The sequence below is a fragment of the Pelodiscus sinensis genome, chromosome 3 (genome assembly GCF_049634645.1).
Source record: "Pelodiscus sinensis isolate JC-2024 chromosome 3, ASM4963464v1, whole genome shotgun sequence".
In the NCBI taxonomy this organism is placed as follows: domain Eukaryota; kingdom Metazoa; phylum Chordata; order Testudines; family Trionychidae; genus Pelodiscus; species Pelodiscus sinensis.
The window spans coordinates 7,683,482-7,694,789 of record NC_134713.1 but is presented as its reverse complement, the minus strand read 5'-3'; the positions used below and the strand labels follow the sequence as shown (position 1 = coordinate 7,694,789).

At 45.3% G+C, this 11,308-nt stretch overlaps 1 long non-coding RNA gene across 1 annotated transcript; it reads right to left on the bottom strand.

Annotated features, from left to right (window-relative positions):
* Positions 1 to 4,543: 4,543 nt before the first annotated feature.
* On the bottom strand, positions 4,544 to 7,226 carry LOC102455134 (uncharacterized). Its single transcript, XR_331842.4, has 3 exons — positions 7,069 to 7,226; positions 6,431 to 6,552; positions 4,544 to 4,716 (listed from the first exon to the last, which is right to left on the bottom strand). It is a non-coding gene; the product is annotated as an uncharacterized LOC102455134 (long non-coding RNA).
* Between the last annotated feature and the right edge of the window lie 4,082 nt (positions 7,227 to 11,308).

The following is an 11,308-nucleotide window of genomic DNA, read 5'->3' as shown; positions in this document are numbered from 1 at the left end:
TATTTTGAAATATCATTGTCCTATTTCAAAATAGCGCATCTACACTGATTGGACGCTGAATTGCATTTAACGGGAGCTGAAACCGGTGTCAGTAGGGCATCAGATCAGTAGTTATTTTGTGTGGCTGCTGGCTGAGGCTATCTGAGGCTTGTGCTTAAAGGGACCCCCCTAGACAGCCAGTTCTCAGCTTTCCCTGCTTGCTTGCCTAACTCACTGAAGCACAGCAAAGATTTTTTCTCTCTCTCTGCTTTGGGTGCCCTGACTCAGGACACCACAACACTCGGCAAGATGGAGCCAGAGCCGCTCCTGGGCACTCTGCTGCTCATTTTGGGCGCGATGCTCTCCACGTCGGATATCTATTGATTTGTGGAGAACCAGTTCAGCGTGGGAAGATCCACAGTCGGAGCAGTGCTCATGTAGGTATGGCAATCTCCGTCCACTGTGCCATGAGGAGGGGGGGGGTGCAAGGAAGGGATGGGTTGCCCTAGAGAAAAGGAGGGAGGGGTGCAAAACTGTAAGGTAGAAAGTAAGCTGGATAGATCATCTATTTCAGCAGATGGCTCGCTGGCTGGCTGGCGGTCGCTATCAAGGAGAGTGCCCCAAAGATCAGTTCTTGGGCCATTTTTGTTCACCATCTTTATTAATGACCTGAGTAAGGGGATGGATTGCACCATCAGAAAGTTTCAAGCTACGGCTTCTGGTTATTGTGAGGAAGGAATTCCGTCCTCTCCCAGACCAGTCCCTTGCTCCCCCACTGCCCTACCACCTGCACTGAGCTGTTGTTCTTCTCCTCTGGGTTTCGATACATACAAGTAGGAAATTGCCCAACATACATATAATATATTGATACAATTTATTCTAAACGAATACACCTTTTTTCCTTGCCTCTCCCTGGATAGACCTGCTTCCTGCGATCCCTCTCTGAAACTGGACAGTTTCCCCACGCTTCATGAAGTCACTGGGAGTCTCAGCGTTGGTTTGAACTGGCTTTGCTCTAGAAAGTCTATGTTTATGGGTTGCAACTGCTCCCAGGAAGGACCCAGTTAATTGTATTTCCCTAAAATGGGTCAGGGATGTTGCTGGTGCTGTACAAAGACTAAGAGTGATAATTAACAGATTGCAACACAGTCTGATAAATATCACTTGCATCAAACCAAACATCTGCACTTCAGCACGTCCCAGTCTCTTAAAGCCTTAAGAATTCAATGGGAAAAAACCTACCTCAGGAGTGGGGAACCCTGTATGTGGCTCTTTAAGTTTAGCTGCTGGCGGGCTGCACTAGTGCGTTTGTTTTCCACAGCGTTCACAGGAACTGAACTTTGCAGTTTCCAGTGGCTGCAGTTCACCAGTCACAGACAATGGGAGCTGGTAGAATCATCATAGGCCAGGCCATTGCTTCCCACAGCTCCCATTATCCCGGAATGCTGAACTGTGGCCACTAGGAGCTGCAACGTGTTGTGCCCGTGGATATCAGATAAACAAACCACCTGAGGGCCTGCCTGGTGGCAAATACCAATGAGCCACGTGTGGCCTGTGCAAAGGAGGATCCCCAACCCTGACCTCTGTTAATACTCTATTTAGGTTGGCCTGTGCACTGAGTTGAGAAAGCTCAAAACTGCTGAGAACCAAGCCCTCCCCCAGATCTTGGCATACATAGGGGGAAACAGAGAGGCCCAGCCCCCAAATCCTAGCTCATATAAGGAGGCAAGAAAGAAGGATCAAACCCACGACCCCAAGAAGGACAGAACATGCCCAGATCTAGGCACATATAGAGAAGGGGAAAATGTGAAGCTGAATGTGAAGCCCCTACACCTATTCTCCACCAATCCTCATCTACTCACCTCTAAATCCCCTTCTCAGTTGTAGCCTATAGGGCAAACCCACTTGCATCGCTATACACTATCGTATAGATTTCTTATTTCCTTAGGGTTTAAATATTTGATTATTATAACAGGATGCAATAGGTTTATGCTGAAGCAGTTTGGCTGTAACACAAGAGGCCTATGGGCTACCTCCTGTATGCTGAGCTAAAGGAAATTTAGCAGATATTTGGGCCCTCCCACCTAGATAAAGAGTGGTAAGATGAAGCAACTTTTCATGGCATTAGGGACTTCCAAGCATACCCCCAAACTTAACAGGACCATCATGACTTGGAAAACCCTGAAATACACAGTTAAAGCCAGACTGAGTAACTGGAGTAGGACAAAAATGACAAATGTGATATATAAACCACAAAAGGAACCATGGTAGGAAATTGTTGTATATGAAAAACAAAAAAACAAAGACAAAGATTTCACCATTAGTAAGTGGGATAATACAAAGGTGATAGGAAAAAGTCCCCTATCGAATATGTATCAAACATAATATCGTCAGCATAATATATAAAAATGCCATCCCAACCAAGGTGTGGGAGGAGTCGGAGATGTATTCCTTGGGAGGTGCCAGAATGATGGCCCGTGGTGACCATAGGGAAGGTGATGGTGATGAGGAAGATGATGGACTACACTTGAGGATGTTCTAAAAGGAACGGTGTATGTGGAAATATAGATCTACATTCCCAGTCTATCTGTCTAAGTTAGGGTGTTTTTGACTGTTCTAAGTATATTAATAAAATATATTTGTAGGCACATGAGAGTTCCTATAGTGTGAGTGTTGCCACTGTGCACATCAGATTCCCAACCATACAATAATTTAAATACTGGCCCTGACCCTGTGACAAGAACCTGTCAACCCTGAAGGTGGTAACTGGAAACGTGAGTCACTACTCGACTGCCGTATCAGAGGCAGCCAGGGGAGTGGGAAGCAAGAGTCACGACTGGGGGGATTTGGCGTAAAAGAAGGTATTGAAGGCAGTTAGGTTGCTGAGGCATGACTTGCCATTGGAGAATCCATGATGAGAATTCCTGATTATTTCTCTTCAGAAAGTCGATATTTATGGGGTGCAACTGCTCCCAGGTAGGACCCAGTATATTGTATTTCCCTGAAATGGGTCAGGGATGTTGCTGGAACTTTGAAGTTCCAAGTGCTTCAAAATGGATTCCTTAGGAATCCCTTTTTTTATTTTTCTCAGGACCGAGGGGACTTTCTACTAAATAAGATGGTGCCAGTTCTTCAGAATATTTTGGTGGCTTTACTCCGTGAGAAGTGTCACCCAGATATGTGAGATAATAAGAATGAGGGTTGGGACAACAACCATCTTTGGAAAGTCAAAAGTGCATTGGGTTATCTCCTCATAACGCTGGAGGGGAAGCATAGAAAGCGAAAGGGCCACCCCGAGGAACGGAGTACAAAGACTGGAGGAAATACAGGGCAGTTCAATGGTTTACATTATTCAGGGGTTATAAAATATGATGTTTGATATTTGAAAGCTGTTTTGGGGGGAGAAATCTGAGAATGAACTTGCCTCTCCCCATTTTGTTTCTTATTATAATTATGGAGAAATGGGATCTTAGCTCAGCTGACTATATATAATGCACTGCCATTGTTTTTTAAAATAAAATAAATTCCCCCTGAGAATGCTTGCAGGGTGAAAGACCGAGGGAATAAGTCTTTGGGCCTGCACAGAAGGATGGGGCTATGAGGAGGAGATGGATAAATGGGAAATGAGATAGAAGAAGAAGTGTGTTTCTATGTGTGTGGGGTGGGGGGCTAGAGTGGTTTGCAGCTACAGGGGATAGAGGAGGGCAGGATGGGTGGGGGAATAGGAGGGGTAGCAGTGGAAGTTGAGGATTTAGGGATGTCAGTGTTCAATTCTCTCCTCCTGTGGGCATGCTGAGATCTACAGAAGCTCAGACGCTCTGCAGGACTCTAAGCCCTTCTCCCTCCTTGCTGTGTGTCCTTACATCTGCAGAGCCCTGCTACTCCTGCCCTCCCTAAGCCCCTCTCACTGTCTTTCCATGTGAACTGAAATAAAGAGGGGGGTGGGAGAGAAGAAGGAGGATTGGAGGACATTTGAAGTTTGATCACGTGACACCCAGAAAACACACATTAAAGCAACCCTCACTGCATGGACTCGGTTGTGTGTGGGGCAGGTCTCTGCTTTGGAGCAGGGCTGCATTGATTGAACATGGCTGAGGAAGCCTGGCTGAAGCATAGGGAGGTGTCCCAGGTGGAGATGGGTTGTGGGAATGAGGGGCTTAGCTCAGTGTGAAGCTTGGGCTGAGGTCTTGTTCGTGAGGTTCTGTCTGTGATATGTGAGCCCAGCAGGAAAGGACAGGAGACAAACTACGGGCTTAACGGGATGGGAGGGAAGGAGACATGGGAAGTCAGGGTGGCTACCTGTCATGGGGAATGTAGTGGGGAATGATGAGGCAGTTGGTAGAGAAGAGGAGAGATGCACGGCCCGTCTTCTCTCACTCGCTTACAATTGCTGTGACAGCCATGTAATAACCACGTCAAAGTCTAGGAACTTAGAATACGGAGGAGATTTCTGTCACTGTCCCTTTTAGCAACTCCACCTTGAAAACATTTCAAAACACGGCCATCGTCCCCATTGCTCGGTATGAAAACAAGCTCAGTGTGGTCATGAAAACACTCACACACGTTTGCAATACACCACCACAACAAGTTGCTTTTATTCCAGTAAGACGGAGGTCATAATGCAGGTTAGAGAGACTCTTTCTGGATTTTCTTCAAGATTTTCACTGCAAGGCATTTTCTTCCAGCTTCCCAGAGATGATGCCTTGAGAATCTTTGTTGTCATCACTCCTGTGGACTCTGAATAATATGACATTACATTAGAAAACAGCAGTTTTAATAAAAATGGCCAAATATAAGTGAGATCTCGTGGTGAACAAGTGAGGTCACAGAGAACTGGGCAAGGCCAAAAGATTGTATCTATCTTTATAAAGGGACCAAACAGGACTGGGAAAATTATAGATCCATCAGCCACACTTCATTTCTTGGAAAGATACTAAAACTAATTCTGAACTCATTAACTTATAAACACTGGAGGATGACAGTCAACATGTCTTTTTCTAGAGCAAATCCTGCCGACACAATATATTTTGATTCTTTGGCAGGATTACTGTCTACAGACCTGCAAGATGCCATAGACATGATACAGCTCAGTAAGAGTTTTAGTAAGAGTTTGCCACAGTTGCCCATGACTTTCTCATGTGCGAACTAGGAAAATGTAGTCTAGGTGATATTACTATAAGGTGGAGGCGCAAGTGGTTGAAAGAACAAAATCAAACAACAGTTGTCAATGATTCACTTTCAAACTGGTAGGGTGTGCACATTGGGGCCCCACAGTGGTCAGTCCGGGGTCCAGTTTGATTTCCTGTGTTCTTTTGTCTAAGGCTATGTCTACACTATGAGGAAGATTCGAAAGGGGATATGCAAATTTCTTCTTCTGATGGCAGAGCTTTCGAAAGTGAAAGTAGTTGGAATACAGCTTTTTTGGCACATGTCCCTTTTTCGAAAAGCCGCTCTTCCGAAAAAATAAGGTTTATATGACTTTTCAAAAAAAGGGGTCACGGAAAAAGCCACTTTCGCAAATGAGATCAGAAGAAGATATGGAAAATCCTGCTGAATATTCATATCCTCTTTCGAATCTTCTGCATAGTCAAGCTGAGCCCGTTGCTTTCCAGGACAAAAATGGTGCATAGTCAAGAACTAATCACTACAGAACTCCAAGAAATGTTCTGCTCTGAGTCAGGGCGTGTCTACACTCTACTGTTCTTAAAAATGTGATCATCTACACAGCAATTCATTGTTTTGAAATAATATCAATATAACGGTCAGCTTATTCAGACTTTTTAAAATCTCATTCCAACAGGAAGAACTCCTCTTCTGAAATAGCTATTTCGAAATAGCTGCAGTGTAGACGCTCCACTGTTACTATTACTAAATAGCTCCTCACTAGGGCCATTTTAAGTAATATCTCCCTCATGCTTCTTGGGGCTCTAAATCTATGTAGTGCATCCACATAAGGGGATCCTGTCTCAGACTAATTTTGAAGCTCCCCTGTAGTATGGATGCTCTATTTTGAAATATGCTATTTCAGAATATATCTCCGGAGTAGCTTATGCCCATATAATGTTGGTCTGGCACTTATCGGTGCTTTGACAGAGTTGACCCATGGACAAACTAATGCTGATGTAATTGGCTCGGTGCTGTCCTCTTCAACCACGGACCTATGGATTGTGCTGGAGCTGATGCTGATGTTGCCAGGTCTCAGAGGAGTAAACTCCAAATACCCAACCACTCTGGATGCTCTGAACTAAGAACCGGCTCTAGGGAGCCTGGGGAAGGCAACTCTAAGTAAAAGACATCAATAAGTGAGGTCCCAGGTGGGCCAGAACCTGGAAAACACAGAAGCCTGGACAGTGCTGTCACACACCTCCCCCAAGATTAAACAATATAGAAAGTGATGGAAAAATATCTCTGTTCACATAGTCATGTCTTCCTTGTGGAATCCTGAACTTACATAGCGACGACAGCATTTATACATGCCGCAGCGAAACATGATGTTAAAGGGAGGACAACGACGAGTGCATCTGCCTCCCATCCTATAACATCGTCTTCTACAACGAGGAGTACAGCCAAATCCTGCACCAAAAATGAAAAAAGTCTTGAATTTCATAAACACACATGAGGGAAAATGAGCGTTGTGTTTGCAGTTTTACAGGTGTTTCCCACTCGCTAAGACACTGCCTACTCAGGCCACTAATCTTCCTGTGCACCATTTTGCTTGATATTTAATAATTCTTACATAGCTGCAATTTTGTCCACATTCAATGGCAACCTTTAGCAGTGATGATTTTATGTTCTCTGCCAGGTCATTCATAAAAATGTTGAATAGGATTGGTCCAATAGTGGGGATTTTTTCACAATGAACAATTCAACCAACTCTGAATAGATTTTCACATGCACATTTCTGGCTCCTTCCTGATCCTAGGACTATTTCACAGCTAAATTTTGAGCATCATCTGCTAAGCATGTAAACACTAGAGCTCTTTAGAAAAAGAAGCATTTAGAAAGAAGAAATGACAAGATTTTAAGCACTCTTAGTCTGTATTTACAAATATTCTTTCATAGCGGTCACACACTTCATTAAAATCTTACCTTGCCCACTAACTTGCATCACTAAGAAGAAGAGAGCAAAAAGAAGGTACAGGATCTTCATAGCTGAAGGTTGGCTGGGAACTCAATGCGCCTATAGAGAAGAGACGTTGAGCTGGATGTTGGACTGCAACTCTGTCTATTTATAGGGTGCTGAGCATTAGAATATGGACTGGTCTGTTGAAATCTTGTTTTGATGCACATGACATTCATAAAGTCTGCTGCAATATGTGAATCTCTGTAATTATTATTTGTACAACACCATAAAGAGTCCTGGAGAATTTCAAGGAAGTACATTTGACACCTCCCTGCCTTTAGAAATTAATCATTTGAATATTTATATCTGATAAACATTGACTGCTGGGTAAGAAATCTTCATCTTGACTTTAGAAGAGCTTTATAGTACAGGGAAGAATTTCAGAACATGATTCTCTCAGAGAAACAATTGGTGGCAGAGTAGGTTTGTTTCTGTATTTGCTTTAAAAATATCAATGTTTGATGTATATTTAGGGATTTGGTTATATTCATTTTGAAAGGAGAAATTATGTTAACTTTGAAAAATACTCTATGACAGGAATGGATACTTTATTTGCTTTTTTCCTCTAAGGGTAAACTATGGAGTTTTACAGTGAATGCTTGGAAAAAATAATAATTTTTCTTTTCCCCCCCAAACACCAAACATCAGCTTTTATTATAACAGTCTGAAATACAAATATAAAATATAGGTTGTGCAACATGTGAACTCACAAGACATAAGCTTCTGTCATGTTTTCTCCCATATTTGCAGGAAAGAGGGAGAAGAAGTTCAAAAGAGGCTGTTCTCAGTAGTGATGGATGGCAGAACGAGGAGCAATGGTCTTAAGTTACAGTGGGGGAGCTCTAGGTTGTATATTGGGATAAACCATTTCGCTAGGAGAGTGGCGAAGCACTGGAATGGGTGACTAGGAAGATGGTCTGATCTCTGTCTCTAGAGGTTTTTATGTACAGGCTTGACAAAGGCCTGGCTGGGATGTTTTAGTTGGGGTTGGTTCTGCTTCGGGCTAAGGATTGGACACGATGACCTTCTAAGGTCTCTTCCAGCCCTAGGCTTCTATGCTTCTGCAACTGATTGGGTTGAAACTGCAGCCAGGGATATTTTGGAAAACTGCTAAAGTGCTACAGAGAAGTCCGACACCTCTGCATTCTTCAGGGGATTCGTTCCAGCAAGGGTTCAGACCTGGCAAAATATAAATGCACTTAAGGCTTCATAACCTCATTCAGAATCATTTCCTGGTTATTACTTTCCTCCTTCCCTCCATTTCTACATATCTGGATGTACCAAATGCAAAGTATTGGGGTAGGTGAAATCAGCAGGGCAGTCCAAAATTGGCCTTTACCTTCTTACCTCTGGTTGTTGCCCTTTATTTCAGCCATGTCTGTGTGGATGGAAGATGCTGGTTTCCTCCCACACCACATCCTTCACAGAGACAGGACAGGGAGCACTCAATGCTTCTAACCCTCTTGGGACACCGGGATCTGGCACTTTAGCCTGGCCAGACATTTTACTCTTTGTTCCCTGTTATATTCATATTATACCCAAACGAGACGTTTTACACAACAATCAGCAATAATCTCACAGTAAGTTCATTAGATGGGACTCCTTTATTTCCTGGCCTTCAGACTGATAACAGGCACAAACATAAAAACAGAGAAAGAGAAAGCAGGCTGCTCCATGAATCAGAAAGGTACCACTCATCTCGCCATATACTAGGCTATGTGCAAGGTGATTGATTCTGCTAATCCCAGTGGACATGATTCCCATCAAAGCCTACTAGCCTTCAAGCATGACTTACAGTTTTCCTACACTTTTCAATCCACAGCACTTTCCCCACAGGTGTTGGTGCTGCTAATGGGCGTCCTCCAATTGCTTAATGGAAGATAAGGCTCTTCTCTTAATTAGTCCCTGCCTGGTCAACTCATTACCACACCTAAGTTGGGAAGAGGCAGGAGAATGTGGGTGGCAGTGATGTGTAAGTGCATGCTGCTGCAGAGAAAATGTAAATCACCCTTCTGTGCACACACACATCCACCCATGCAACCAACCAACCAAAAAAACCTTCCTTTTCACCTTCTGCTACCAGCTAATCACACCTGGGCCTCTTTTCACATCCAACTAGAAGCTGAAAAATAACATAACTAAAATTTAAGATACATTCAGTTGCCCTGAATCTAAATCTCTAATCCTTAGGGATACACGGGAGGTCTAAATATTCTCCTTCCATTCCGTCAAACATCATCTTTTTTAGGTCCGGAATGATGGAACCTATTTAACAGTGTGACATTTGCTCTTGTTTTTGTGCTCTGTTCTTCAGGGATGGCCCATCCATTTTTTTATCCTTCCCACCAACATTATGTACTTTTCACTTTCCCAAAGATGGTTGGTATCCCAACCTTCATTCTTATAATCTTAGGGTATGTCTACACATCAAAGTTAATTCAAAATCACAGCTGTTATTTCGAATTAACTTTTCTAGTGTCTACACAGTCAAACTGCTCTTTTGAAATTAATTCAAAATAGCAGAGTATTTATTTTGAATTTGGTAAATCTCCTTCCACGAGGAATAATGCCAAATTCGAAATTGCTAAATCGAAATAAGCGCTGTGTAGATGCTTATTTCAAAATAGGGGGCCTCCAGGCCCTCCCAGGGTATCCTGGTGGCCACTCTGGGCAAACCAGGAAAACTCTTCTGCTCCCCGTCCCCTCCAACCCCGGAGCTCCTAAAGGGGTAGACTCTGGCCACAGTGCCAGTGCCAGTTTCAGGCCTGCCAGCACAGAGCCAGCAGTCCGTGTGCCTGGCCTGGCATGAGCCAGCAACCCAGTGGCACCCAGCCCTCCACCACTCCCCAGGAGCAGGGTGGCAGTTCCCAGGAGCCCGCCAGAGGCTGCGAAATGCTGGTGCCTTCCTGGTCTAATGTGGAGATTGTAGACTTCATTGAGCTTTAGGGGGAGGCCTCCAATGTGCACGATCTGCGCACTAGACACAGGAACATGGATGTCTACAGGTGGATGGCTGATAGCCTGGGCACCAAAGGCCACATGCGCTCCCAGGAGCAGGTGTGCATGAAAATAAAAGAGCTGAAGCAGGCCTATGCCATGGCCTCAGGGGGCAGCTCCCAATCAGGGGCTGACCCAGACTTCTGCCCCAATTATGTTGCCCTGGACTGCATCTTGCTCATCGACCCTTGGGCAGAGGGTCCTGTCCATGACACCCAGGAGGAAGAAGAGGAGGATGGCCAAGGGCTGCAGGAGCCAAGAGGAAGTGTGGCATTCATCCAGGACACACAAGCCATCCCAGGAAGCCTGTTACTGGTGTCATCTCAGGCCGGGGAGGCCTCAACATGTGAGTGCCATCACCGTCTCCTTATGCGGGGGCGGGGGGAGGGAAAGGAAGACCAAGGACCATGTGTGTGGGCCTGGCTGACCAAGGAGCACTCAGCAATCTGTGCAGAGGAGGGCTGGGCTTCACCCACTGTGTCCCCAGGAAGAACTGACCACTTCTCGTGTTTCTCCCCAGCTGCAGCAGCTGTGAGTGTAGGGCGCACCACCCTGCCTAGGACATCCTCCCATACACAGGCCCTCAGCAGGCTGACTGGGAACCAGGAGGGGTACGTCTAGACTACATGGCTCCATCGACGGAGCCATGTAGATTTGTTGTTTTGGAAAAGGGAAATGAAGCCGCGATTTAAATGATCGCGGCTTCATTTACATTTACATGGCTGCCGCGCTGAGCCGACAAACAGCTGTCGACATCAACGTGTTGAGCTCACGTTTGGGGGTCTTGCTGGTCCACCTGTCTCCCAGTGGGTGTGGGGGCCTTGGAGTTGGAGCAGGTATGGAGGGTGGGGCAGGTGTGTGGGAGGAAAAAGCGGGAGGGAGAGCAAGAGTGCGAGAAGGAGTGATAGGTGGGGTGGCCACAGGGGTTGGAGAAACAGCAGGCAGCAATAACTGCACCTGGGTCTGCAGGTGGTCACGCATGGCATGCCCCTGGTCAAGCAGCTCCCGCAAGCTCTCCCGCTGCAGCTGCAGGTCTTCCTGCACCCAGTGCTCCTGGCAGCAGACCTGCCATTGCAGGAGGTCCAGGTGCTGCCTCAGATACTCCTCGGCTGTGTCTAGACTACATGCCTCTGTCGACGGAGCCATGTAGATTTGTTGTTTTGGAAAAGGGAAATGAAGCCGCGATTTAAATGGTCGCGGCTTCATTTA